Source organism: Schistocerca gregaria, chromosome 6, assembly GCF_023897955.1.
Source record: "Schistocerca gregaria isolate iqSchGreg1 chromosome 6, iqSchGreg1.2, whole genome shotgun sequence".
In the NCBI taxonomy this organism is placed as follows: Eukaryota; Metazoa; Arthropoda; class Insecta; order Orthoptera; family Acrididae; genus Schistocerca; species Schistocerca gregaria.
The window spans coordinates 30,273,069-30,296,706 of NC_064925.1; the positions used below are offsets into that span (position 1 = coordinate 30,273,069).

Sequence of the window (23,638 nt, forward strand, 5' to 3'; positions counted from 1 at the left end):
TCAAGGAATGGAGAATAGCGCAGTTTGGTCGCGGATGGGGGCGTAGCTCAGTTGGTAGAGCGTTCGCTTTGCATGTGAAAGGTCCCGGGTTGAAGCCCCGGCGCCTCCATGTTTTGTGGTCAGTGGATGCCAAGTGTTGATCGCGGCGAACCTAAAAGCACGCAAGATGTTGCAAAGCCAGCGTCACAGACTTGTATGATGCATACTGACGTAAGGAGAGCAAGATGTATGTGTGGGGACCGGCTGTCATCGAGTGCAGGTCTGTCTTAGGTATCACGGCTTAACGTCATTGAAGTCTAGAGAGTGGACAACACGTTCGTCTTACTCAGAGCGGTGTCCGAATTCTATTTTCGACGTGATGCGTGCCACTTCCATTGTGGCCAACTACGATTCAATACAGAATGCACGAAACCTGAAAGACACCCTCACAGATACATAGAGAGTAGTGTTTGTCTGCGGAATAATGGGAGTGCAAGCGTCTGTGACATTGATATTGCTGTATGTAGCACAATTTATCATGGAGGGGGCGTAGCTCAGATGGTAGAGCGCTCGCTTAGCATGCGAGAGGTACTGGGATCGATACCCAGCGCCTCCAGAATTTTTAACACACCTACATGCGCACCTTGCCATGCAAGTGGAGTAATTCACAGCCAGCAGATGTGTCTAGGCAGATACAAGAGAACGATTAGCATCCACAATTGGCAAGCGTGCTGTTATTCGTGCGCAGGAAGCACCCTCCTCCAACTCCTACACTTAATTTCCAAACAGTACAAGTGTTCCCATAAGATTCTTAAGCCTACGTCGGAAAGATCTGCCTTACGCCGGGTTCACGTAAATCCCACTGCACATTCCTATTCTTTGCGTGCAGTCGGCTGCTACTGGTGTTGCTAGTTGTGACTTCTGATAACAGATGCCGTAGCAATCAATTCATGGAGTGATTTGTATGTTTTGCGATAGTCTGTCTCTGACAAGCAAGCACAGGTGACATAGGTGCGAACGCAGGAAGCTTGCAGCCCCTCGCTGCCTGCAGACACCGAGCAGCCACACTAGGAGGGCGGCCTAAGCCGTAGGCGAAATGTGCTCATTCGCTTTGGGGCGACGTCGAACTATAAATGAGGCTGTCACTAGCGTGAGCGTCGTGTAAAGTCGTAAAAGTCGGCTGCATGGGCGAGTGCCATGTTTGGGGAGCGTTTCGTAGTTTGCGCAGTGCAATGGAGACGTGGAAACTTGTTGTGGCCCAGTGTTTTGCAGTTGGACGACAAGAGTGGTACACAGTAGCAAAGAGCGAGGCACTGAGTTTGCATGAACAGTGGAGTGCAGAATGGGGCTCGAGATGTGCTTGTTACCTCAGGTGCTGTGTGATTGTCGACAAGGAGTGAAAACGGAGCAATTTGTGACCCCCCTTTCAATTTAAGACGTTAAAAACAGACGGAATTTGCATTCGTAATACCAGAGCATCGAAACTACTTGGAACTCTTGTGTATATGAACGTGTCCGCGCCTTTGTACTCTGGTCCCTTCAGCGCTACAAACCAACCAAGCATCGTGTCCGTGCACATCAGAGCCTCAAGGAATGGAGAATAGCGCAGTTTGGTCGCGGATGGGGGCGTAGCTCAGTTGGTAGAGCGTTCGCTTTGCATGTGAAAGGTCCCGGGTTGAAGCCCCGGCGCCTCCATGTTTTGTGGTCAGTGGATGCCAAGTGTTGATCGCGGCGAACCTAAAAGCACGCAAGATGTTGCAAAGCCAGCGTCACAGACTTGTATGATGCATACTGACGTAAGGAGAGCAAGATGTATGTGTGGGGACCGGCTGTCATCGAGTGCAGGTCTGTCTTAGGTATCACGGCTTAACGTCATTGAAGTCTAGAGAGTGGACAACACGTTCGTCTTACTCAGAGCGGTGTCCGAATTCTATTTTCGACGTGATGCGTGCCACTTCCATTGTGGCCAACTACGATTCAATACAGAATGCACGAAACCTGAAAGACACCCTCACAGATACATAGAGAGTAGTGTTTGTCTGCGGAATAATGGGAGTGCAAGCGTCTGTGACATTGATATTGCTGTATGTAGCACAATTTATCATGGAGGGGGCGTAGCTCAGATGGTAGAGCGCTCGCTTAGCATGCGAGAGGTACTGGGATCGATACCCAGCGCCTCCAGAATTTTTAACACACCTACATGCGCACCTTGCCATGCAAGTGGAGTAATTCACAGCCAGCAGATGTGTCTAGGCAGATACAAGAGAACGATTAGCATCCACAATTGGCAAGCGTGCTGTTATTCGTGCGCAGGAAGCACCCTCCTCCAACTCCTACACTTAATTTACAAACAGTACAAGTGTTCCCATAAGATTCTTAAGCCTACGTCGGAAAGATCTGCCTTACGCCGGGTTCACGTAAATCCCACTGCACATTCCTATTCTTTGCGTGCAGTCGGCTGCTACTGGTGTTGCTAGTTGTGACTTCTGATAACAGATGCCGTAGCAATCAATTCATGGAGTGATTTGTATGTTTTGCGATAGTCTGTCTCTGACAAGCAAGCACAGGTGACATAGGTGCGAACGCAGGAAGCTTGCAGCCCCTCGCTGCCTGCAGACACCGAGCAGCCACACTAGGAGGGCGGCCTAAGCCGTAGGCGAAATGTGCTCATTCGCTTTGGGGCGACGTCGAACTATAAATGAGGCTGTCACTAGCGTGAGCGTCGTGTAAAGTCGTAAAAGTCGGCTGCATGGGCGAGTGCCATGTTTGGGGAGCGTTTCGTAGTTTGCGCAGTGCAATGGAGACGTGGAAACTTGTTGTGGCCCAGTGTTTTGCAGTTGGACGACAAGAGTGGTACACAGTAGCAAAGAGCGAGGCACTGAGTTTGCATGAACAGTGGAGTGCAGAATGGGGCTCGAGATGTGCTTGTTACCTCAGGTGCTGTGTGATTGTCGACAAGGAGTGAAAACGGAGCAATTTGTGACCCCCTTTCAATTTAAGACGTTAAAAACAGACGGAATTTGCATTCGTAATACCAGAGCATCGAAACTACTTGGAACTCTTGTGTATATGAACGTGTCCGCGCCTTTGTACTCTGGTCCCTTCAGCGCTACAAACCAACCAAGCATCGTGTCCGTGCACATCAGAGCCTCAAGGAATGGAGAATAGCGCAGTTTGGTCGCGGATGGGGGCGTAGCTCAGTTGGTAGAGCGTTCGCTTTGCATGTGAAAGGTCCCGGGTTGAAGCCCCGGCGCCTCCATGTTTTGTGGTCAGTGGATGCCAAGTGTTGATCGCGGCGAACCTAAAAGCACGCAAGATGTTGCAAAGCCAGCGTCACAGACTTGTATGATGCATACTGACGTAAGGAGAGCAAGATGTATGTGTGGGGACCGGCTGTCATCGAGTGCAGGTCTGTCTTAGGTATCACGGCTTAACGTCATTGAAGTCTAGAGAGTGGACAACACGTTCGTCTTACTCAGAGCGGTGTCCGAATTCTATTTTCGACGTGATGCGTGCCACTTCCATTGTGGCCAACTACGATTCAATACAGAATGCACGAAACCTGAAAGACACCCTCACAGATACATAGAGAGTAGTGTTTGTCTGCGGAATAATGGGAGTGCAAGCGTCTGTGACATTGATATTGCTGTATGTAGCACAATTTATCATGGAGGGGGCGTAGCTCAGATGGTAGAGCGCTCGCTTAGCATGCGAGAGGTACTGGGATCGATACCCAGCGCCTCCAGAATTTTTAACACACCTACATGCGCACCTTGCCATGCAAGTGGAGTAATTCACAGCCAGCAGATGTGTCTAGGCAGATACAAGAGAACGATTAGCATCCACAATTGGCAAGCGTGCTGTTATTCGTGCGCAGGAAGCACCCTCCTCCAACTCCTACACTTAATTTCCAAACAGTACAAGTGTTCCCATAAGATTCTTAAGCCTACGTCGGAAAGATCTGCCTTACGCCGGGTTCACGTAAATCCCACTGCACATTCCTATTCTTTGCGTGCAGTCGGCTGCTACTGGTGTTGCTAGTTGTGACTTCTGATAACAGATGCCGTAGCAATCAATTCATGGAGTGATTTGTATGTTTTGCGATAGTCTGTCTCTGACAAGCAAGCACAGGTGACATAGGTGCGAACGCAGGAAGCTTGCAGCCCCTCGCTGCCTGCAGACACCGAGCAGCCACACTAGGAGGGCGGCCTAAGCCGTAGGCGAAATGTGCTCATTCGCTTTGGGGCGACGTCGAACTATAAATGAGGCTGTCACTAGCGTGAGCGTCGTGTAAAGTCGTAAAAGTCGGCTGCATGGGCGAGTGCCATGTTTGGGGAGCGTTTCGTAGTTTGCGCAGTGCAATGGAGACGTGGAAACTTGTTGTGGCCCAGTGTTTTGCAGTTGGACGACAAGAGTGGTACACAGTAGCAAAGAGCGAGGCACTGAGTTTGCATGAACAGTGGAGTGCAGAATGGGGCTCGAGATGTGCTTGTTACCTCAGGTGCTGTGTGATTGTCGACAAGGAGTGAAAACGGAGCAATTTGTGACCCCCCTTTCAATTTAAGACGTTAAAAACAGACGGAATTTGCATTCGTAATACCAGAGCATCGAAACTACTTGGAACTCTTGTGTATATGAACGTGTCCGCGCCTTTGTACTCTGGTCCCTTCAGCGCTACAAACCAACCAAGCATCGTGTCCGTGCACATCAGAGCCTCAAGGAATGGAGAATAGCGCAGTTTGGTCGCGGATGGGGGCGTAGCTCAGTTGGTAGAGCGTTCGCTTTGCATGTGAAAGGTCCCGGGTTGAAGCCCCGGCGCCTCCATGTTTTGTGGTCAGTGGATGCCAAGTGTTGATCGCGGCGAACCTAAAAGCACGCAAGATGTTGCAAAGCCAGCGTCACAGACTTGTATGATGCATACTGACGTAAGGAGAGCAAGATGTATGTGTGGGGACCGGCTGTCATCGAGTGCAGGTCTGTCTTAGGTATCACGGCTTAACGTCATTGAAGTCTAGAGAGTGGACAACACGTTCGTCTTACTCAGAGCGGTGTCCGAATTCTATTTTCGACGTGATGCGTGCCACTTCCATTGTGGCCAACTACGATTCAATACAGAATGCACGAAACCTGAAAGACACCCTCACAGATACATAGAGAGTAGTGTTTGTCTGCGGAATAATGGGAGTGCAAGCGTCTGTGACATTGATATTGCTGTATGTAGCACAATTTATCATGGAGGGGGCGTAGCTCAGATGGTAGAGCGCTCGCTTAGCATGCGAGAGGTACTGGGATCGATACCCAGCGCCTCCAGAATTTTTAACACACCTACATGCGCACCTTGCCATGCAAGTGGAGTAATTCACAGCCAGCAGATGTGTCTAGGCAGATACAAGAGAACGATTAGCATCCACAATTGGCAAGCGTGCTGTTATTCGTGCGCAGGAAGCACCCTCCTCCAACTCCTACACTTAATTTACAAACAGTACAAGTGTTCCCATAAGATTCTTAAGCCTACGTCGGAAAGATCTGCCTTACGCCGGGTTCACGTAAATCCCACTGCACATTCCTATTCTTTGCGTGCAGTCGGCTGCTACTGGTGTTGCTAGTTGTGACTTCTGATAACAGATGCCGTAGCAATCAATTCATGGAGTGATTTGTATGTTTTGCGATAGTCTGTCTCTGACAAGCAAGCACAGGTGACATAGGTGCGAACGCAGGAAGCTTGCAGCCCCTCGCTGCCTGCAGACACCGAGCAGCCACACTAGGAGGGCGGCCTAAGCCGTAGGCGAAATGTGCTCATTCGCTTTGGGGCGACGTCGAACTATAAATGAGGCTGTCACTAGCGTGAGCGTCGTGTAAAGTCGTAAAAGTCGGCTGCATGGGCGAGTGCCATGTTTGGGGAGCGTTTCGTAGTTTGCGCAGTGCAATGGAGACGTGGAAACTTGTTGTGGCCCAGTGTTTTGCAGTTGGACGACAAGAGTGGTACACAGTAGCAAAGAGCGAGGCACTGAGTTTGCATGAACAGTGGAGTGCAGAATGGGGCTCGAGATGTGCTTGTTACCTCAGGTGCTGTGTGATTGTCGACAAGGAGTGAAAACGGAGCAATTTGTGACCCCCCTTTCAATTTAAGACGTTAAAAACAGACGGAATTTGCATTCGTAATACCAGAGCATCGAAACTACTTGGAACTCTTGTGTATATGAACGTGTCCGCGCCTTTGTACGCTGGTCCCTTCAGCGCTACAAACCAACCAAGCATCGTGTCCGTGCACATCAGAGCCTCAAGGAATGGAGAATAGCGCAGTTTGGTCGCGGATGGGGGCGTAGCTCAGTTGGTAGAGCGTTCGCTTTGCATGTGAAAGGTCCCGGGTTGAAGCCCCGGCGCCTCCATGTTTTGTGGTCAGTGGATGCCAAGTGTTGATCGCGGCGAACCTAAAAGCACGCAAGATGTTGCAAAGCCAGCGTCACAGACTTGTATGATGCATACTGACGTAAGGAGAGCAAGATGTATGTGTGGGGACCGGCTGTCATCGAGTGCAGGTCTGTCTTAGGTATCACGGCTTAACGTCATTGAAGTCTAGAGAGTGGACAACACGTTCGTCTTACTCAGAGCGGTGTCCGAATTCTATTTTCGACGTGATGCGTGCCACTTCCATTGTGGCCAACTACGATTCAATACAGAATGCACGAAACCTGAAAGACACCCTCACAGATACATAGAGAGTAGTGTTTGTCTGCGGAATAATGGGAGTGCAAGCGTCTGTGACATTGATATTGCTGTATGTAGCACAATTTATCATGGAGGGGGCGTAGCTCAGATGGTAGAGCGCTCGCTTAGCATGCGAGAGGTACTGGGATCGATACCCAGCGCCTCCAGAATTTTTAACACACCTACATGCGCACCTTGCCATGCAAGTGGGGTAATTCACAGCCAGCAGATGTGTCTAGGCAGATACAAGAGAACGATTAGCATCCACAATTGGCAAGCGTGCTGTTATTCGTGCGCAGGAAGCACCCTCCTCCAACTCCTACACTTAATTTACAAACAGTACAAGTGTTCCCATAAGATTCTTAAGCCTACGTCGGAAAGTTCACGTAAATCCCACTGCACATTCCTATTCTTTGCGTGCAGTCGGCTGCTACTGGTGTTGCTAGTTGTGACTTCTGATAACAGATGCCGTAGCAATCAATTCATGGAGTGATTTGTATGTTTTGCGATAGTCTGTCTCTGACAAGCAAGCACAGGTGACATAGGTGCGAACGCAGGAAGCTTGCAGCCCCTCGCTGCCTGCAGACACCGAGCAGCCACACTAGGAGGGCGGCCTAAGCCGTAGGCGAAATGTGCTCATTCGCTTTGGGGCGACGTCGAACTATAAATGAGGCTGTCACTAGCGTGAGCGTCGTGTAAAGTCGTAAAAGTCGGCTGCATGGGCGAGTGCCATGTTTGGGGAGCGTTTCGTAGTTTGCGCAGTGCAATGGAGACGTGGAAACTTGTTGTGGCCCAGTGTTTTGCAGTTGGACGACAAGAGTGGTACACAGTAGCAAAGAGCGAGGCACTGAGTTTGCATGAACAGTGGAGTGCAGAATGGGGCTCGAGATGTGCTTGTTACCTCAGGTGCTGTGTGATTGTCGACAAGGAGTGAAAACGGAGCAATTTGTGACCCCCCTTTCAATTTAAGACGTTAAAAACAGACGGAATTTGCATTCGTAATACCAGAGCATCGAAACTACTTGGAACTCTTGTGTATATGAACGTGTCCGCGCCTTTGTACTCTGGTCCCTTCAGCGCTACAAACCAACCAAGCATCGTGTCCGTGCACATCAGAGCCTCAAGGAATGGAGAATAGCGCAGTTTGGTCGCGGATGGGGGCGTAGCTCAGTTGGTAGAGCGTTCGCTTTGCATGTGAAAGGTCCCGGGTTGAAGCCCCGGCGCCTCCATGTTTTGTGGTCAGTGGATGCCAAGTGTTGATCGCGGCGAACCTAAAAGCACGCAAGATGTGGCAAAGCCAGCGTCACAGACTTGTATGATGCATACTGACGTAAGGAGAGCAAGATGTATGTGTGGGGACCGGCTGTCATCGAGTGCAGGTCTGTCTTAGGTATCACGGCTTAACGTCATTGAAGTCTAGAGAGTGGACAACACGTTCGTCTTACTCAGAGCGGTGTCCGAATTCTATTTTCGACGTGATGCGTGCCACTTCCATTGTGGCCAACTACGATTCAATACAGAATGCACGAAACCTGAAAGACACCCTCACAGATACATAGAGAGTAGTGTTTGTCTGCGGAATAATGGGAGTGCAAGCGTCTGTGACATTGATATTGCTGTATGTAGCACAATTTATCATGGAGGGGGCGTAGCTCAGATGGTAGAGCGCTCGCTTAGCATGCGAGAGGTACTGGGATTGATACCCAGCGCCTCCAGAATTTTTAACACACCTACATGCGCACCTTGCCATGCAAGTGGAGTAATTCACAGCCAGCAGATGTGTCTAGGCAGATACAAGAGAACGATTAGCATCCACAATTGGCAAGCGTGCTGTTATTCGTGCGCAGGAAGCACCCTCCTCCAACTCCTACACTTAATTTACAAACAGTACAAGTGTTCCCATAAGATTCTTAAGCCTACGTCGGAAAGATCTGCCTTACGCCAGGTTCACGTAAATCCCACTGCACATTCCTATTCTTTGCGTGCAGTCGGCTGCTACTGGTGTTGCTAGTTGTGACTTCTGATAACAGATGCTGTAGCAATCAATTCATGGAGTGATTTGTATGTTTTGCGATAGTCTGTCTCTGACAAGCAAGCACAGGTGACATAGGTGCGAACGCAGGAAGCTTGCAGCCCCTCGCTGCCTGCAGACACCGAGCAGCCACACTAGGAGGGCGGCCTAAGCCGTAGGCGAAATGTGCTCATTCGCTTTGGGGCGACGTCGAACTATAAATGAGGCTGTCACTAGCGTGAGCGTTGCGTGAGCGTCGTGTAAAGTCGTAAAAGTCGGCTGCATGGGCGAGTGCCATGTTTGGGGAGCGTTTCGTAGTTTGCGCAGTGCAATGGAGACGTGGAAACTTGTTGTGGCCCAGTGTTTTGCAGTTGGACGACAAGAGTGGTACACAGTAGCAAAGAGCGAGGCACTGAGTTTGCATGAACAGTGGAGTGCAGAATGGGGCTCGAGATGTGCTTGTTACCTCAGGTGCTGTGTGATTGTCGACAAGGAGTGAAAACGGAGCAATTTGTGACCCCCCTTTCAATTTAAGACGTTAAAAACAGACGGAATTTGCATTCGTAATACCAGAGCATCGAAACTACTTGGAACTCTTGTGTATATGAACGTGTCCGCGCCTTTGTACTCTGGTCCCTTCAGCGCTACAAACCAACCAAGCATCGTGTCCGTGCACATCAGAGCCTCAAGGAATGGAGAATAGCGCAGTTTGGTCGCGGATGGGGGCGTAGCTCAGTTGGTAGAGCGTTCGCTTTGCATGTGAAAGGTCCCGGGTTGAAGCCCCGGCGCCTCCATGTTTTGTGGTCAGTGGATGCCAAGTGTTGATCGCGGCGAACCTAAAAGCACGCAAGATGTGGCAAAGCCAGCGTCACAGACTTGTATGATGCATACTGACGTAAGGAGAGCAAGATGTATGTGTGGGGACCGGCTGTCATCGAGTGCAGGTCTGTCTTAGGTATCACGGCTTAACGTCATTGAAGTCTAGAGAGTGGACAACACGTTCGTCTTACTCAGAGCGGTGTCCGAATTCTATTTTCGACGTGATGCGTGCCACTTCCATTGTGGCCAACTACGATTCAATACAGAATGCACGAAACCTGAAAGACACCCTCACAGATACATAGAGAGTAGTGTTTGTCTGCGGAATAATGGGAGTGCAAGCGTCTGTGACATTGATATTGCTGTATGTAGCACAATTTATCATGGAGTGGGCGTAGCTCAGATGGTAGAGCGCTCGCTTAGCATGCGAGAGGTACTGGGATTGATACCCAGCGCCTCCTGAATTTTTAACACACCTACATGCGCACCTTGCCATGCAAGTGGAGTAATTCACAGCCAGCAGATGTGTCTAGGCAGATACAAGAGAACGATTAGCATCCACAATTGGCAAGCGTGCTGTTATTCGTGCGCAGGAAGCACCCTCCTCCAACTCCTACACTTAATTTACAAACAGTACAAGTGTTCCCATAAGATTCTTAAGCCTACGTCGGAAAGATCTGCCTTACGCCGGGTTCACGTAAATCCCACTGCACATTCCTATTCTTTGCGTGCAGTCGGCTGCTACTGGTGTTGCTAGTTGTGACTTCTGATAACAGATGCCGTAGCAATCAATTCATGGAGTGATTTGTATGTTTTGCGATAGTCTGTCTCTGACAAGCAAGCACAGGTGACATAGGTGCGAACGCAGGAAGCTTGCAGCCCCTCGCTGCCTGCAGACACCGAGCAGCCACACTAGGAGGGCGGCCTAAGCCGTAGGCGAAATGTGCTCATTCGCTTTGGGGCGACGTCGAACTATAAATGAGGCTGTCACTAGCGTGAGCGTTGCGTGAGCGTCGTGTAAAGTCGTAAAAGTCGGCTGCATGGGCGAGTGCCATGTTTGGGGAGCGTTTCGTAGTTTGCGCAGTGCAATGGAGACGTGGAAACTTGTTGTGGCCCAGTGTTTTGCAGTTGGACGACAAGAGTGGTACACAGTAGCAAAGAGCGAGGCACTGAGTTTGCATGAACAGTGGAGTGCAGAATGGGGCTCGAGATGTGCTTGTTACCTCAGGTGCTGTGTGATTGTCGACAAGGAGTGAAAACGGAGCAATTTGTGACCCCCCTTTCAATTTAAGACGTTAAAAACAGACGGAATTTGCATTCGTAATACCAGAGCATCGAAACTACTTGGAACTCTTGTGTATATGAACGTGTCCGCGCCTTTGTACTCTGGTCCCTTCAGCGCTACAAACCAACCAAGCATCGTGTCCGTGCACATCAGAGCCTCAAGGAATGGAGAATAGCGCAGTTTGGTCGCGGATGGGGGCGTAGCTCAGTTGGTAGAGCGTTCGCTTTGCATGTGAAAGGTCCCGGGTTGAAGCCCCGGCGCCTCCATGTTTTGTGGTCAGTGGATGCCAAGTGTTGATCGCGGCGAACCTAAAAGCACGCAAGATGTTGCAAAGCCAGCGTCACAGACTTGTATGATGCATACTGACGTAAGGAGAGCAAGATGTATGTGTGGGGACCGGCTGTCATCGAGTGCAGGTCTGTCTTAGGTATCACGGCTTAACGTCATTGAAGTCTAGAGAGTGGACAACACGTTCGTCTTACTCAGAGCGGTGTCCGAATTCTATTTTCGACGTGATGCGTGCCACTTCCATTGTGGCCAACTACGATTCAATACAGAATGCACGAAACCTGAAAGACACCCTCACAGATACATAGAGAATAGTGTTTGTCTGCGGAATAATGGGAGTGCAAGCGTCTGTGACATTGATATTGCTGTATGTAGCACAATTTATCATGGAGGGGGCGTAGCTCAGATGGTAGAGCGCTCGCTTAGCATGCGAGAGGTACTGGGATCGATACCCAGCGCCTCCAGAATTTTTAACACACCTACATGCGCACCTTGCCATGCAAGTGGAGTAATTCACAGCCAGCAGATGTGTCTAGGCAGATACAAGAGAACGATTAGCATCCACAATTGGCAAGCGTGCTGTTATTCGTGCGCAGGAAGCACCCTCCTCCAACTCCTACACTTAATTTACAAACAGTACAAGTGTTCCCATAAGATTCTTAAGCCTACGTCGGAAAGTTCACGTAAATCCCACTGCACATTCCTATTCTTTGCGTGCAGTCGGCTGCTACTGGTGTTGCTAGTTGTGACTTCTGATAACAGATGCCGTAGCAATCAATTCATGGAGTGATTTGTATGTTTTGCGATAGTCTGTCTCTGACAAGCAAGCACAGGTGACATAGGTGCGAACGCAGGAAGCTTGCAGCCCCTCGCTGCCTGCAGACACCGAGCAGCCACACTAGGAGGGCGGCCTAAGCCGTAGGCGAAATGTGCTCATTCGCTTTGGGGCGACGTCGAACTATAAATGAGGCTGTCACTAGCGTGAGCGTCGTGTAAAGTCGTAAAAGTCGGCTGCATGGGCGAGTGCCATGTTTGGGGAGCGTTTCGTAGTTTGCGCAGTGCAATGGAGACGTGGAAACTTGTTGTGGCCCAGTGTTTTGCAGTTGGACGACAAGAGTGGTACACAGTAGCAAAGAGCGAGGCACTGAGTTTGCATGAACAGTGGAGTGCAGAATGGGGCTCGAGATGTGCTTGTTACCTCAGGTGCTGTGTGATTGTCGACAAGGAGTGAAAACGGAGCAATTTGTGACCCCCCTTTCAATTTAAGACGTTAAAAACAGACGGAATTTGCATTCGTAATACCAGAGCATCGAAACTACTTGGAACTCTTGTGTATATGAACGTGTCCGCGCCTTTGTACTCTGGTCCCTTCAGCGCTACAAACCAACCAAGCATCGTGTCCGTGCACATCAGAGCCTCAAGGAATGGAGAATAGCGCAGTTTGGTCGCGGATGGGGGCGTAGCTCAGTTGGTAGAGCGTTCGCTTTGCATGTGAAAGGTCCCGGGTTGAAGCCCCGGCGCCTCCATGTTTTGTGGTCAGTGGATGCCAAGTGTTGATCGCGGCGAACCTAAAAGCACGCAAGATGTGGCAAAGCCAGCGTCACAGACTTGTATGATGCATACTGACGTAAGGAGAGCAAGATGTATGTGTGGGGACCGGCTGTCATCGAGTGCAGGTCTGTCTTAGGTATCACGGCTTAACGTCATTGAAGTCTAGAGAGTGGACAACACGTTCGTCTTACTCAGAGCGGTGTCCGAATTCTATTTTCGACGTGATGCGTGCCACTTCCATTGTGGCCAACTACGATTCAATACAGAATGCACGAAACCTGAAAGACACCCTCACAGATACATAGAGAATAGTGTTTGTCTGCGGAATAATGGGAGTGCAAGCGTCTGTGACATTGATATTGCTGTATGTAGCACAATTTATCATGGAGGGGGCGTAGCTCAGATGGTAGAGCGCTCGCTTAGCATGCGAGAGGTACTGGGATCGATACCCAGCGCCTCCAGAATTTTTAACACACCTACATGCGCACCTTGCCATGCAAGTGGAGTAATTCACAGCCAGCAGATGTGTCTAGGCAGATACAAGAGAACGATTAGCATCCACAATTGGCAAGCGTGCTGTTATTCGTGCGCAGGAAGCACCCTCCTCCAACTCCTACACTTAATTTACAAACAGTACAAGTGTTCCCATAAGATTCTTAAGCCTACGTCGGAAAGTTCACGTAAATCCCACTGCACATTCCTATTCTTTGCGTGCAGTCGGCTGCTACTGGTGTTGCTAGTTGTGACTTCTGATAACAGATGCCGTAGCAATCAATTCATGGAGTGATTTGTATGTTTTGCGATAGTCTGTCTCTGACAAGCAAGCACAGGTGACATAGGTGCGAACGCAGGAAGCTTGCAGCCCCTCGCTGCCTGCAGACACCGAGCAGCCACACTAGGAGGGCGGCCTAAGCCGTAGGCGAAATGTGCTCATTCGCTTTGGGGCGACGTCGAACTATAAATGAGGCTGTCACTAGCGTGAGCGTCGTGTAAAGTCGTAAAAGTCGGCTGCATGGGCGAGTGCCATGTTTGGGGAGCGTTTCGTAGTTTGCGCAGTGCAATGGAGACGTGGAAACTTGTTGTGGCCCAGTGTTTTGCAGTTGGACGACAAGAGTGGTACACAGTAGCAAAGAGCGAGGCACTGAGTTTGCATGAACAGTGGAGTGCAGAATGGGGCTCGAGATGTGCTTGTTACCTCAGGTGCTGTGTGATTGTCGACAAGGAGTGAAAACGGAGCAATTTGTGACCCCCCTTTCAATTTAAGACGTTAAAAACAGACGGAATTTGCATTCGTAATACCAGAGCATCGAAACTACTTGGAACTCTTGTGTATATGAACGTGTCCGCGCCTTTGTACTCTGGTCCCTTCAGCGCTACAAACCAACCAAGCATCGTGTCCGTGCACATCAGAGCCTCAAGGAATGGAGAATAGCGCAGTTTGGTCGCGGATGGGGGCGTAGCTCAGTTGGTAGAGCGTTCGCTTTGCATGTGAAAGGTCCCGGGTTGAAGCCCCGGCGCCTCCATGTTTTGTGGTCAGTGGATGCCAAGTGTTGATCGCGGCGAACCTAAAAGCACGCAAGATGTGGCAAAGCCAGCGTCACAGACTTGTATGATGCATACTGACGTAAGGAGAGCAAGATGTATGTGTGGGGACCGGCTGTCATCGAGTGCAGGTCTGTCTTAGGTATCACGGCTTAACGTCATTGAAGTCTAGAGAGTGGACAACACGTTCGTCTTACTCAGAGCGGTGTCCGAATTCTATTTTCGACGTGATGCGTGCCACTTCCATTGTGGCCAACTACGATTCAATACAGAATGCACGAAACCTGAAAGACACCCTCACAGATACATAGAGAGTAGTGTTTGTCTGCGGAATAATGGGAGTGCAAGCGTCTGTGACATTGATATTGCTGTATGTAGCACAATTTATCATGGAGGGGGCGTAGCTCAGATGGTAGAGCGCTCGCTTAGCATGCGAGAGGTACTGGGATCGATACCCAGCGCCTCCAGAATTTTTAACACACCTACATGCGCACCTTGCCATGCAAGTGGAGTAATTCACAGCCAGCAGATGTGTCTAGGCAGATACAAGAGAACGATTAGCATCCACAATTGGCAAGCGTGCTGTTATTCGTGCGCAGGAAGCACCCTCCTCCAACTCCTACACTTAATTTACAAACAGTACAAGTGTTCCCATAAGATTCTTAAGCCTACGTCGGAAAGTTCACGTAAATCCCACTGCACATTCATATTCTTTGCGTGCAGTCGGCTGCTACTGGTGTTGCTAGTTGTGACTTCTGATAACAGATGCCGTAGCAATCAATTCATGGAGTGATTTGTATGTTTTGCGATAGTCTGTCTCTGACAAGCAAGCACAGGTGACATAGGTGCGAACGCAGGAAGCTTGCAGCCCCTCGCTGCCTGCAGACACCGAGCAGCCACACTAGGAGGGCGGCCTAAGCCGTAGGCGAAATGTGCTCATTCGCTTTGGGGCGACGTCGAACTATAAATGAGGCTGTCACTAGCGTGAGCGTCGTGTAAAGTCGTAAAAGTCGGCTGCATGGGCGAGTGCCATGTTTGGGGAGCGTTTCGTAGTTTGCGCAGTGCAATGGAGACGTGGAAACTTGTTGTGGCCCAGTGTTTTGCAGTTGGACGACAAGAGTGGTACACAGTAGCAAAGAGCGAGGCACTGAGTTTGCATGAACAGTGGAGTGCAGAATGGGGCTCGAGATGTGCTTGTTACCTCAGGTGCTGTGTGATTGTCGACAAGGAGTGAAAACGGAGCAATTTGTGACCCCCCTTTCAATTTAAGACGTTAAAAACAGACGGAATTTGCATTCGTAATACCAGAGCATCGAAACTACTTGGAACTCTTGTGTATATGAACGTGTCCGCGCCTTTGTACTCTGGTCCCTTCAGCGCTACAAACCAACCAAGCATCGTGTCCGTGCACATCAGAGCCTCAAGGAATGGAGAATAGCGCAGTTTGGTCGCGGATGGGGGCGTAGCTCAGTTGGTAGAGCGTTCGCTTTGCATGTGAAAGGTCCCGGGTTGAAGCCCCGGCGCCTCCATGTTTTGTGGTCAGTGGATGCCAAGTGTTGATCGCGGCGAACCTAAAAGCACGCAAGATGTGGCAAAGCCAGCGTCACAGACTTGTATGATGCATACTGACGTAAGGAGAGCAAGATGTATGTGTGGGGACCGGCTGTCATCGAGTGCAGGTCTGTCTTAGGTATCACGGCTTAACGTCATTGAAGTCTAGAGAGTGGACAACACGTTCGTCTTACTCAGAGCGGTGTCCGAATTCTATTTTCGACGTGATGCGTGCCACTTCCATTGTGGCCAACTACGATTCAATACAGAATGCACGAAACCTGAAAGACACCCTCACAGATACATAGAGAGTAGTGTTTGTCTGCGGAATAATGGGAGTGCAAGCGTCTGTGACATTGATATTGCTGTATGTAGCACAATTTATCATGGAGGGGGCGTAGCTCAGATGGTAGAGCGCTCGCTTAGCATGCGAGAGGTACTGGGATCGATACCCAGCGCCTCCAGAATTTTTAACACACCTACATGCGCACCTTGCCATGCAAGTGGAGTAATTCACAGCCAGCAGATGTGTCTAGGCAGATACAAGAGAACGATTAGCATCCACAATTGGCAAGCGTGCTGTTATTCGTGCGCAGGAAGCACCCTCCTCCAACTCCTACACTTAATTTACAAACAGTACAAGTGTTCCCATAAGATTCTTAAGCCTACGTCGGAAAGTTCACGTAAATCCCACTGCACATTCCTATTCTTTGCGTGCAGTCGGCTGCTACTGGTGTTGCTAGTTGTGACTTCTGATAACAGATGCCGTAGCAATCAATTCATGGAGTGATTTGTATGTTTTGCGATAGTCTGTCTCTGACAAGCAAGCACAGGTGACATAGGTGCGAACGCAGGAAGCTTGCAGCCCCTCGCTGCCTGCAGACACCGAGCAGCCACACTAGGAGGGCGGCCTAAGCCGTAGGCGAAATGTGCTCATTCGCTTTGGGGCGACGTCGAACTATAAATGAGGCTGTCACTAGCGTGAGCGTCGTGTAAAGTCGTAAAAGTCGGCTGCATGGGCGAGTGCCATGTTTGGGGAGCGTTTCGTAGTTTGCGCAGTGCAATGGAGACGTGGAAACTTGTTGTGGCCCAGTGTTTTGCAGTTGGACGACAAGAGTGGTACACAGTAGCAAAGAGCGAGGCACTGAGTTTGCATGAACAGTGGAGTGCAGAATGGGGCTCGAGATGTGCTTGTTACCTCAGGTGCTGTGTGATTGTCGACAAGGAGTGAAAACGGAGCAATTTGTGACCCCCCTTTCAATTTAAGACGTTAAAAACAGACGGAATTTGCATTCGTAATACCAGAGCATCGAAACTACTTGGAACTCTTGTGTATATGAACGTGTCCGCGCCTTTGTACTCTGGTCCCTTCAGCGCTACAAACCAACCAAGCATCGTGTCCGTGCACATCAGAGCCTCAAGGAATGGAGAATAGCGCAGTTTGGTCGCGGATGGGGGCGTAGCTCAGTTGGTAGAGCGTTCGCTTTGCATGTGAAAGGTCCCGGGTTGAAGCCCCGGCGCCTCCATGTTTTGTGGTCAGTGGATGCCAAGTGTTGATCGCGGCGAACCTAAAAGCACGCAAGATGTGGCAAAGCCAGCGTCACAGACTTGTATGATGCATACTGACGTAAGGAGAGCAAGATGTATGTGTGGGGACCGGCTGTCATCGAGTGCAGGTCTGTCTTAGGTATCACGGCTTAACGTCATTGAAGTCTAGAGAGTGGACAACACGTTCGTCTTACTCAGAGCGGTGTCCGAATTCTATTTTCGACGTGATGCGTGCCACTTCCATTGTGGCCAACTACGATTCAATACAGAATGCACGAAACCTGAAAGACACCCTCACAGATACATAGAGAGTAGTGTTTGTCTGCGGAATAATGGGAGTGCAAGCGTCTGTGACATTGATATTGCTGTATGTAGCACAATTTATCATGGAGGGGGCGTAGCTCAGATGGTAGAGCGCTCGCTTAGCATGCGAGAGGTACTGGGATCGATACCCAGCGCCTCCAGAATTTTTAACACACCTACATGCGCACCTTGCCATGCAAGTGGAGTAATTCACAGCCAGCAGATGTGTCTAGGCAGATACAAGAGAACGATTAGCATCCACAATTGGCAAGCGTGCTGTTATTCGTGCGCAGGAAGCACCCTCCTCCAACTCCTACACTTAATTTACAAACAGTACAAGTGTTCCCATAAGATTCTTAAGCCTACGTCGGAAAGTTCACGTAAATCCCACTGCACATTCCTATTCTTTGCGTGCAGTCGGCTGCTACTGGTGTTGCTAGTTGTGACTTCTGATAACAGATGCCGTAGCAATCAATTCATGGAGTGATTTGTATGTTTTGCGATAGTCTGTCTCTGACAAGCAAGCACAGGTGACATAGGTGCGAACGCAGGAAGCTTGCAGCCCCTCGCTGCCTGCAGACACCGAGCAGCCACACTAGGAGGGCGGCCTAAGCCGTAGGCGAAATGTGCTCATTCGCTTTGGGGCGACGTCGAACTATAAATGAGGCTGTCACTAGCGTGAGCGTCGTGTAAAGTCGTAAAAGTCGGCTGCATGGGCGAGTGCCATGTTTGGGGAGCGTTTCGTAGTTTGCGCAGTGCAATGGAGACGTGGAAACTTGTTGTGGCCCAGTGTTTTGCAGTTGGACGACAAGAGTGGTACACAGTAGCAAAGAGCGAGGCACTGAGTTTGCATGAACAGTGGAGTGCAGAATGGGGCTCGAGATGTGCTTGTTACCTCAGGTGCTGTGTGATTGTCGACAAGGAGTGAAAACGGAGCAATTTGTGACCCCCCTTTCAATTTAAGACGTTAAAAACAGACGGAATTTGCATTCGTAATACCAGAGCATCGAAACTACTTGGAACTCTTGTGTATATGAACGTGTCCGCGCCTTTGTACTCTGGTCCCTTCAGCGCTACAAACCAACCAAGCATCGTGTCCGTGCACATCAGAGCCTCAAGGAATGGAGAATAGCGCAGTTTGGTCGCGGATGGGGGCGTAGCTCAGTTGGTAGAGCGTTCGCTTTGCATGTGAAAGGTCCCGGGTTGAAGCCCCGGCGCCTCCATGTTTTGTGGTCAGTGGATGCCAAGTGTTGATCGCGGCGAACCTAAAAGCACGCAAGATGTGGCAAAGCCAGCGTCACAGACTTGTATGATGCATACTGACGTAAGGAGAGCAAGATGTATGTGTGGGGACCGGCTGTCATCGAGTGCAGGTCTGTCTTAGGTATCACGGCTTAACGTCATTGAAGTCTAGAGAGTGGACAACACGTTCGTCTTACTCAGAGCGGTGTCCGAATTCTATTTTCGACGTGATGCGTGCCACTTCCATTGTGGCCAACTACGATTCAATACAGAATGCACGAAACCTGAAAGACACCCTCACAGATACATAGAGAGTAGTGTTTGTCTGCGGAATAATGGGAGTGCAAGCGTCTGTGACATTGATATTGCTGTATGTAGCACAATTTATCATGGAGGGGGCGTAGCTCAGATGGTAGAGCGCTCGCTTAGCATGCGAGAGGTACTGGGATCGATACCCAGCGCCTCCAGAATTTTTAACACACCTACATGCGCACCTTGCCATGCAAGTGGAGTAATTCACAGCCAGCAGATGTGTCTAGGCAGATACAAGAGAACGATTAGCATCCACAATTGGCAAGCGTGCTGTTATTCGTGCGCAGGAAGCACCCTCCTCCAACTCCTACACTTAATTTACAAACAGTACAAGTGTTCCCATAAGATTCTTAAGCCTACGTCGGAAAGATCTGCCTTACGCCGGGTTCACGTAAATCCCACTGCACATTCCTATTCTTTGCGTGCAGTCGGCTGCTACTGGTGTTGCTAGTTGTGACTTCTGATAACAGATGCCGTAGCAATCAATTCATGGAGTGATTTGTATGTTTTGCGATAGTCTGTCTCTGACAAGCAAGCACAGGTGACATAGGTGCGAACGCAGGAAGCTTGCAGCCCCTCGCTGCCTGCAGACACCGAGCAGCCACACTAGGAGGGCGGCCTAAGCCGTAGGCGAAATGTGCTCATTCGCTTTGGGGCGACGTCGAACTATAAATGAGGCTGTCACTAGCGTGAGCGTCGTGTAAAGTCGTAAAAGTCGGCTGCATGGGCGAGTGCCATGTTTGGGGAGCGTTTCGTAGTTTGCGCAGTGCAATGGAGACGTGGAAACTTGTTGTGGCCCAGTGTTTTGCAGTTGGACGACAAGAGTGGTACACAGTAGCAAAGAGCGAGGCACTGAGTTCTGCATGAACAGTGGAGTGCAGAATGGGGCTCGAGATGTGCTTGTTACCTCAGGTGCTGTGTGATTGTCGACAAGGAGTGAAAACGGAGCAATTTGTGACCCCCCTTTCAATTTAAGACGTTAAAAACAGACGGAATTTGCATTCGTAATACCAGAGCATCGAAACTACTTGGAACTCTTGTGTATATGAACGTGTCCGCGCCTTTGTACGCTGGTCCCTTCAGCGCTACAAACCAACCAAGCATCGTGTCCGTGCACATCAGAGCCTCAAGGAATGGAGAATAGCGCAGTTTGGTCGCGGATGGGGGCGTAGCTCAGTTGGTAGAGCGTTCGCTTTGCATGTGAAAGGTCCCGGGTTGAAGCCCCGGCGCCTCCATGTTTTGTGGTCAGTGGATGCCAAGTGTTGATCGCGGCGAACCTAAAAGCACGCAAGATGTTGCAAAGCCAGCGTCACAGACTTGTATGATGCATACTGACGTAAGGAGAGCAAGATGTATGTGTGGGGGACCGGCTGTCATCGAGTGCAGGTCTGTCTTAGGTATCACGGCTTAACGTCATTGAAGTCTAGAGAGTGGACAACACGTTCGTCTTACTCAGAGCGGTGTCCGAATTCTATTTTCGACGTGATGCGTGCCACTTCCATTGTGGCCAACTACGATTCAATACAGAATGCACGAAACCTGAAAGACACCCTCACAGATACATAGAGAGTAGTGTTTGTCTGCGGAATAATGGGAGTGCAAGCGTCTGTGACATTGATATTGCTGTATGTAGCACAATTTATCATGGAGGGGGCGTAGCTCAGATGGTAGAGCGCTCGCCTTAGCATGCGAGAGGTACTGGGATCGATACCCAGCGCCTCCAGAATTTTTAACACACCTACATGCGCACCTTGCCATGCAAGTGGAGTAATTCACAGCCAGCAGATGTGTCTAGGCAGATACAAGAGAACGATTAGCATCCACAATTGGCAAGCGTGCTGTTATTCGTGCGCAGGAAGCACCCTCCCTCCAACTCCTACACTTAATTTACAAACAGTACAAGTGTTCCCATAAGATTCTTAAGCCTACGTCGGAAAGATCTGCCTTACGCCGGGTTCACGTAAATCCCACTGCACATTCCTATTCTTTGCGTGCAGTCGGCTGCTACTGGTGTTGCTAGTTGTGACTTCTGATAACAGATGCCGTAGCAATCAATTCATGGTGTGATTTGTATGTTTGCGATAGTCTGTCTCTGACAAGCAAGCACAGGTGACATAGGTGCGAACGCAGAAGCTTGCAGCCCCTCGCTGCCTGCAGACACCGAGCAGCCACACTAGGAGGGCGGCCTAAGCCGTAGGCGAAATGTGCTCATTCGCTTTGGGGCGACGTCGAACTATAAATGAGGCTGTATCTGTCTCGCGTGTGTGTGAGCGTCGTGTAAAGTCGTAAAAGTCGGCTGCATGGGCGAGTGCCATGTTTGGGGAGCGTTTCGTAGTTTGCGCAGTGCAATGGAGACGTGGAAACTTGTTGTGGCCCAGTGTTTTGCAGTTGGACGACAAGAGTGGTACACAGTAGCAAAGAGCGAGGCACTGAGTTTGCATGAACAGTGGAGTGCAGAATGGGGCTCGAGATGTGCTTGTTACCTCAGGTGCTGTGTGATTGTCGACAAGGAGTGAAAACGGAGCAATTTGTGACCCCCCTTTCAATTTAAGACGTTAAAAACAGACGGAATTTGCATTCGTAATACCAGAGCATCGAAACTACTTGGAACTCTTGTGTATATGAACGTGTCCGCGCCTTTGTACTCTGGTCCCTTCAGCGCTACAAACCAACCAAGCATCGTGTCCGTGCACATCAGAGCCTCAAGGAATGGAGAATAGCGCAGTTTGGTCGCGGATGGGGGCGTAGCTCAGTTGGTAGAGCGTTCGCTTTGCATGTGAAAGGTCCCGGGTTGAAGCCCCGGCGCCTCCATGTTTTGTGGTCAGTGGATGCCAAGTGTTGATCGCGGCGAACCTAAAAGCACGCAAGATGTTGCAAAGCCAGCGTCACAGACTTGTATGATGCATACTGACGTAAGGAGAGCAAGATGTATGTGTGGGGACCGGCTGTCATCGAGTGCAGGTCTGTCTTAGGTATCACGGCTTAACGTCATTGAAGTCTAGAGAGTGGACAACACGTTCGTCTTACTCAGAGCGGTGTCCGAATTCTATTTTCGACGTGATGCGTGCCACTTCCATTGTGGCCAACTACGATTCAATACAGAATGCACGAAACCTGAAAGACACCCTCACAGATACATAGAGAGTAGTGTTTGTCTGCGGAATAATGGGAGTGCAAGCGTCTGTGACATTGATATTGCTGTATGTAGCACAATTTATCATGGAGGGGGCGTAGCTCAGATGGTAGAGCGCTCGCTTAGCATGCGAGAGGTACTGGGATCGATACCCAGCGCCTCCAGAATTTTTAACACACCTACATGCGCACCTTGCCATGCAAGTGGAGTAATTCACAGCCAGCAGATGTGTCTAGGCAGATACAAGAGAACGATTAGCATCCACAATTGGCAAGCGTGCTGTTATTCGTGCGCAGGAAGCACCCTCCTCCAACTCCTACACTTAATTTACAAACAGTACAAGTGTTCCCATAAGATTCTTAAGCCTACGTCGGAAAGATCTGCCTTACGCCGGGTTCACGTAAATCCCACTGCACATTCCTATTCTTTGCGTGCAGTCGGCTGCTACTGGTGTTGCTAGTTGTGACTTCTGATAACAGATGCCGTAGCAATCAATTCATGGAGTGATTTGTATGTTTTGCGATAGTCTGTCTCTGACAAGCAAGCACAGGTGACATAGGTGCGAACGCAGGAAGCTTGCAGCCCCTCGCTGCCTGCAGACACCGAGCAGCCACACTAGGAGGGCGGCCTAAGCCGTAGGCGAAATGTGCTCATTCGCTTTGGGGCGACGTCGAACTATAAATGAGGCTGTCACTAGCGTGAGCGTTGCGTGAGCGTCGTGTAAAGTCGTAAAAGTCGGCTGCATGGGCGAGTGCCATGTTTGGGGAGCGTTTCGTAGTTTGCGCAGTGCAATGGAGACGTGGAAACTTGTTGTGGCCCAGTGTTTTGCAGTTGGACGACAAGAGTGGTACACAGTAGCAAAGAGCGAGGCACTGAGTTTGCATGAACAGTGGAGTGCAGAATGGGGCTCGAGATGTGCTTGTTACCTCAGGTGCTGTGTGATTGTCGACAAGGAGTGAAAACGGAGCAATTTGTGACCCCCCTTTCAATTTAAGACGTTAAAAACAGACGGAATTTGCATTCGTAATACCAGAGCATCGAAACTACTTGGAACTCTTGTGTATATGAACGTGTCCGCGCCTTTGTACTCTGGTCCCTTCAGCGCTACAAACCAACCAAGCATCGTGTCCGTGCACATCAGAGCCTCAAGGAATGGAGAATAGCGCAGTTTGGTCGCGGATGGGGGCGTAGCTCAGTTGGTAGAGCGTTCGCTTTGCATGTGAAAGGTCCCGGGTTCAAGCCCCGGCGCCTCCATGTTTTGTGGTCAGTGGATGCCAAGTGTTGATCGCGGCGAACCTAAAAGCACGCAAGATGTTGCAAAGCCAGCGTCACAGACTTGTATGATGCATACTGACGTAAGGAGAGC

At 50.0% G+C, this 23,638-nt stretch overlaps 30 non-coding genes across 30 annotated transcripts; all 30 read left to right on the forward strand.

Annotated features, from left to right (window-relative positions):
• Positions 1 to 36: 36 nt before the first annotated feature.
• Positions 37 to 109, forward strand: Trnaa-ugc (transfer RNA alanine (anticodon UGC)). Its single transcript has one exon. It is a non-coding gene; the product is annotated as a tRNA-Ala (tRNA).
• A 413-nt stretch (positions 110 to 522) lies between these two features.
• Trnaa-agc (transfer RNA alanine (anticodon AGC)) lies at positions 523 to 595 on the forward strand. The gene has a single exon. It is a non-coding gene; the product is annotated as a tRNA-Ala (tRNA).
• Positions 596 to 1,601: 1,006 nt separating this feature from the next.
• On the forward strand, positions 1,602 to 1,674 carry Trnaa-ugc (transfer RNA alanine (anticodon UGC)). Its single transcript has one exon. It is a non-coding gene; the product is annotated as a tRNA-Ala (tRNA).
• Positions 1,675 to 2,087: 413 nt separating this feature from the next.
• Positions 2,088 to 2,160, forward strand: Trnaa-agc (transfer RNA alanine (anticodon AGC)). Its single transcript has one exon. It is a non-coding gene; the product is annotated as a tRNA-Ala (tRNA).
• A 1,005-nt stretch (positions 2,161 to 3,165) lies between these two features.
• On the forward strand, positions 3,166 to 3,238 carry Trnaa-ugc (transfer RNA alanine (anticodon UGC)). The gene has a single exon. It is a non-coding gene; the product is annotated as a tRNA-Ala (tRNA).
• Positions 3,239 to 3,651: 413 nt separating this feature from the next.
• Positions 3,652 to 3,724, forward strand: Trnaa-agc (transfer RNA alanine (anticodon AGC)). The gene has a single exon. It is a non-coding gene; the product is annotated as a tRNA-Ala (tRNA).
• A 1,006-nt stretch (positions 3,725 to 4,730) lies between these two features.
• On the forward strand, positions 4,731 to 4,803 carry Trnaa-ugc (transfer RNA alanine (anticodon UGC)). Its single transcript has one exon. It is a non-coding gene; the product is annotated as a tRNA-Ala (tRNA).
• Positions 4,804 to 5,216: 413 nt separating this feature from the next.
• Positions 5,217 to 5,289, forward strand: Trnaa-agc (transfer RNA alanine (anticodon AGC)). The gene has a single exon. It is a non-coding gene; the product is annotated as a tRNA-Ala (tRNA).
• Positions 5,290 to 6,295: 1,006 nt separating this feature from the next.
• Positions 6,296 to 6,368, forward strand: Trnaa-ugc (transfer RNA alanine (anticodon UGC)). The gene has a single exon. It is a non-coding gene; the product is annotated as a tRNA-Ala (tRNA).
• A 413-nt stretch (positions 6,369 to 6,781) lies between these two features.
• Positions 6,782 to 6,854, forward strand: Trnaa-agc (transfer RNA alanine (anticodon AGC)). The gene has a single exon. It is a non-coding gene; the product is annotated as a tRNA-Ala (tRNA).
• A 989-nt stretch (positions 6,855 to 7,843) lies between these two features.
• On the forward strand, positions 7,844 to 7,916 carry Trnaa-ugc (transfer RNA alanine (anticodon UGC)). Its single transcript has one exon. It is a non-coding gene; the product is annotated as a tRNA-Ala (tRNA).
• A 413-nt stretch (positions 7,917 to 8,329) lies between these two features.
• Positions 8,330 to 8,402, forward strand: Trnaa-agc (transfer RNA alanine (anticodon AGC)). Its single transcript has one exon. It is a non-coding gene; the product is annotated as a tRNA-Ala (tRNA).
• A 1,017-nt stretch (positions 8,403 to 9,419) lies between these two features.
• Positions 9,420 to 9,492, forward strand: Trnaa-ugc (transfer RNA alanine (anticodon UGC)). The gene has a single exon. It is a non-coding gene; the product is annotated as a tRNA-Ala (tRNA).
• Positions 9,493 to 10,995: 1,503 nt separating this feature from the next.
• Trnaa-ugc (transfer RNA alanine (anticodon UGC)) lies at positions 10,996 to 11,068 on the forward strand. The gene has a single exon. It is a non-coding gene; the product is annotated as a tRNA-Ala (tRNA).
• Positions 11,069 to 11,481: 413 nt separating this feature from the next.
• Trnaa-agc (transfer RNA alanine (anticodon AGC)) lies at positions 11,482 to 11,554 on the forward strand. The gene has a single exon. It is a non-coding gene; the product is annotated as a tRNA-Ala (tRNA).
• Positions 11,555 to 12,543: 989 nt separating this feature from the next.
• Positions 12,544 to 12,616, forward strand: Trnaa-ugc (transfer RNA alanine (anticodon UGC)). Its single transcript has one exon. It is a non-coding gene; the product is annotated as a tRNA-Ala (tRNA).
• A 413-nt stretch (positions 12,617 to 13,029) lies between these two features.
• Trnaa-agc (transfer RNA alanine (anticodon AGC)) lies at positions 13,030 to 13,102 on the forward strand. The gene has a single exon. It is a non-coding gene; the product is annotated as a tRNA-Ala (tRNA).
• Positions 13,103 to 14,091: 989 nt separating this feature from the next.
• Positions 14,092 to 14,164, forward strand: Trnaa-ugc (transfer RNA alanine (anticodon UGC)). The gene has a single exon. It is a non-coding gene; the product is annotated as a tRNA-Ala (tRNA).
• Positions 14,165 to 14,577: 413 nt separating this feature from the next.
• On the forward strand, positions 14,578 to 14,650 carry Trnaa-agc (transfer RNA alanine (anticodon AGC)). Its single transcript has one exon. It is a non-coding gene; the product is annotated as a tRNA-Ala (tRNA).
• Positions 14,651 to 15,639: 989 nt separating this feature from the next.
• Trnaa-ugc (transfer RNA alanine (anticodon UGC)) lies at positions 15,640 to 15,712 on the forward strand. The gene has a single exon. It is a non-coding gene; the product is annotated as a tRNA-Ala (tRNA).
• Positions 15,713 to 16,125: 413 nt separating this feature from the next.
• On the forward strand, positions 16,126 to 16,198 carry Trnaa-agc (transfer RNA alanine (anticodon AGC)). The gene has a single exon. It is a non-coding gene; the product is annotated as a tRNA-Ala (tRNA).
• A 989-nt stretch (positions 16,199 to 17,187) lies between these two features.
• Positions 17,188 to 17,260, forward strand: Trnaa-ugc (transfer RNA alanine (anticodon UGC)). Its single transcript has one exon. It is a non-coding gene; the product is annotated as a tRNA-Ala (tRNA).
• Positions 17,261 to 17,673: 413 nt separating this feature from the next.
• On the forward strand, positions 17,674 to 17,746 carry Trnaa-agc (transfer RNA alanine (anticodon AGC)). Its single transcript has one exon. It is a non-coding gene; the product is annotated as a tRNA-Ala (tRNA).
• Positions 17,747 to 18,735: 989 nt separating this feature from the next.
• Positions 18,736 to 18,808, forward strand: Trnaa-ugc (transfer RNA alanine (anticodon UGC)). The gene has a single exon. It is a non-coding gene; the product is annotated as a tRNA-Ala (tRNA).
• Positions 18,809 to 19,221: 413 nt separating this feature from the next.
• On the forward strand, positions 19,222 to 19,294 carry Trnaa-agc (transfer RNA alanine (anticodon AGC)). Its single transcript has one exon. It is a non-coding gene; the product is annotated as a tRNA-Ala (tRNA).
• Positions 19,295 to 20,301: 1,007 nt separating this feature from the next.
• Positions 20,302 to 20,374, forward strand: Trnaa-ugc (transfer RNA alanine (anticodon UGC)). Its single transcript has one exon. It is a non-coding gene; the product is annotated as a tRNA-Ala (tRNA).
• A 414-nt stretch (positions 20,375 to 20,788) lies between these two features.
• Positions 20,789 to 20,862, forward strand: Trnaa-agc (transfer RNA alanine (anticodon AGC)). Its single transcript has one exon. It is a non-coding gene; the product is annotated as a tRNA-Ala (tRNA).
• A 1,015-nt stretch (positions 20,863 to 21,877) lies between these two features.
• Trnaa-ugc (transfer RNA alanine (anticodon UGC)) lies at positions 21,878 to 21,950 on the forward strand. The gene has a single exon. It is a non-coding gene; the product is annotated as a tRNA-Ala (tRNA).
• A 413-nt stretch (positions 21,951 to 22,363) lies between these two features.
• On the forward strand, positions 22,364 to 22,436 carry Trnaa-agc (transfer RNA alanine (anticodon AGC)). The gene has a single exon. It is a non-coding gene; the product is annotated as a tRNA-Ala (tRNA).
• Positions 22,437 to 23,453: 1,017 nt separating this feature from the next.
• On the forward strand, positions 23,454 to 23,526 carry Trnaa-ugc (transfer RNA alanine (anticodon UGC)). Its single transcript has one exon. It is a non-coding gene; the product is annotated as a tRNA-Ala (tRNA).
• Positions 23,527 to 23,638: the final 112 nt, after the last annotated feature.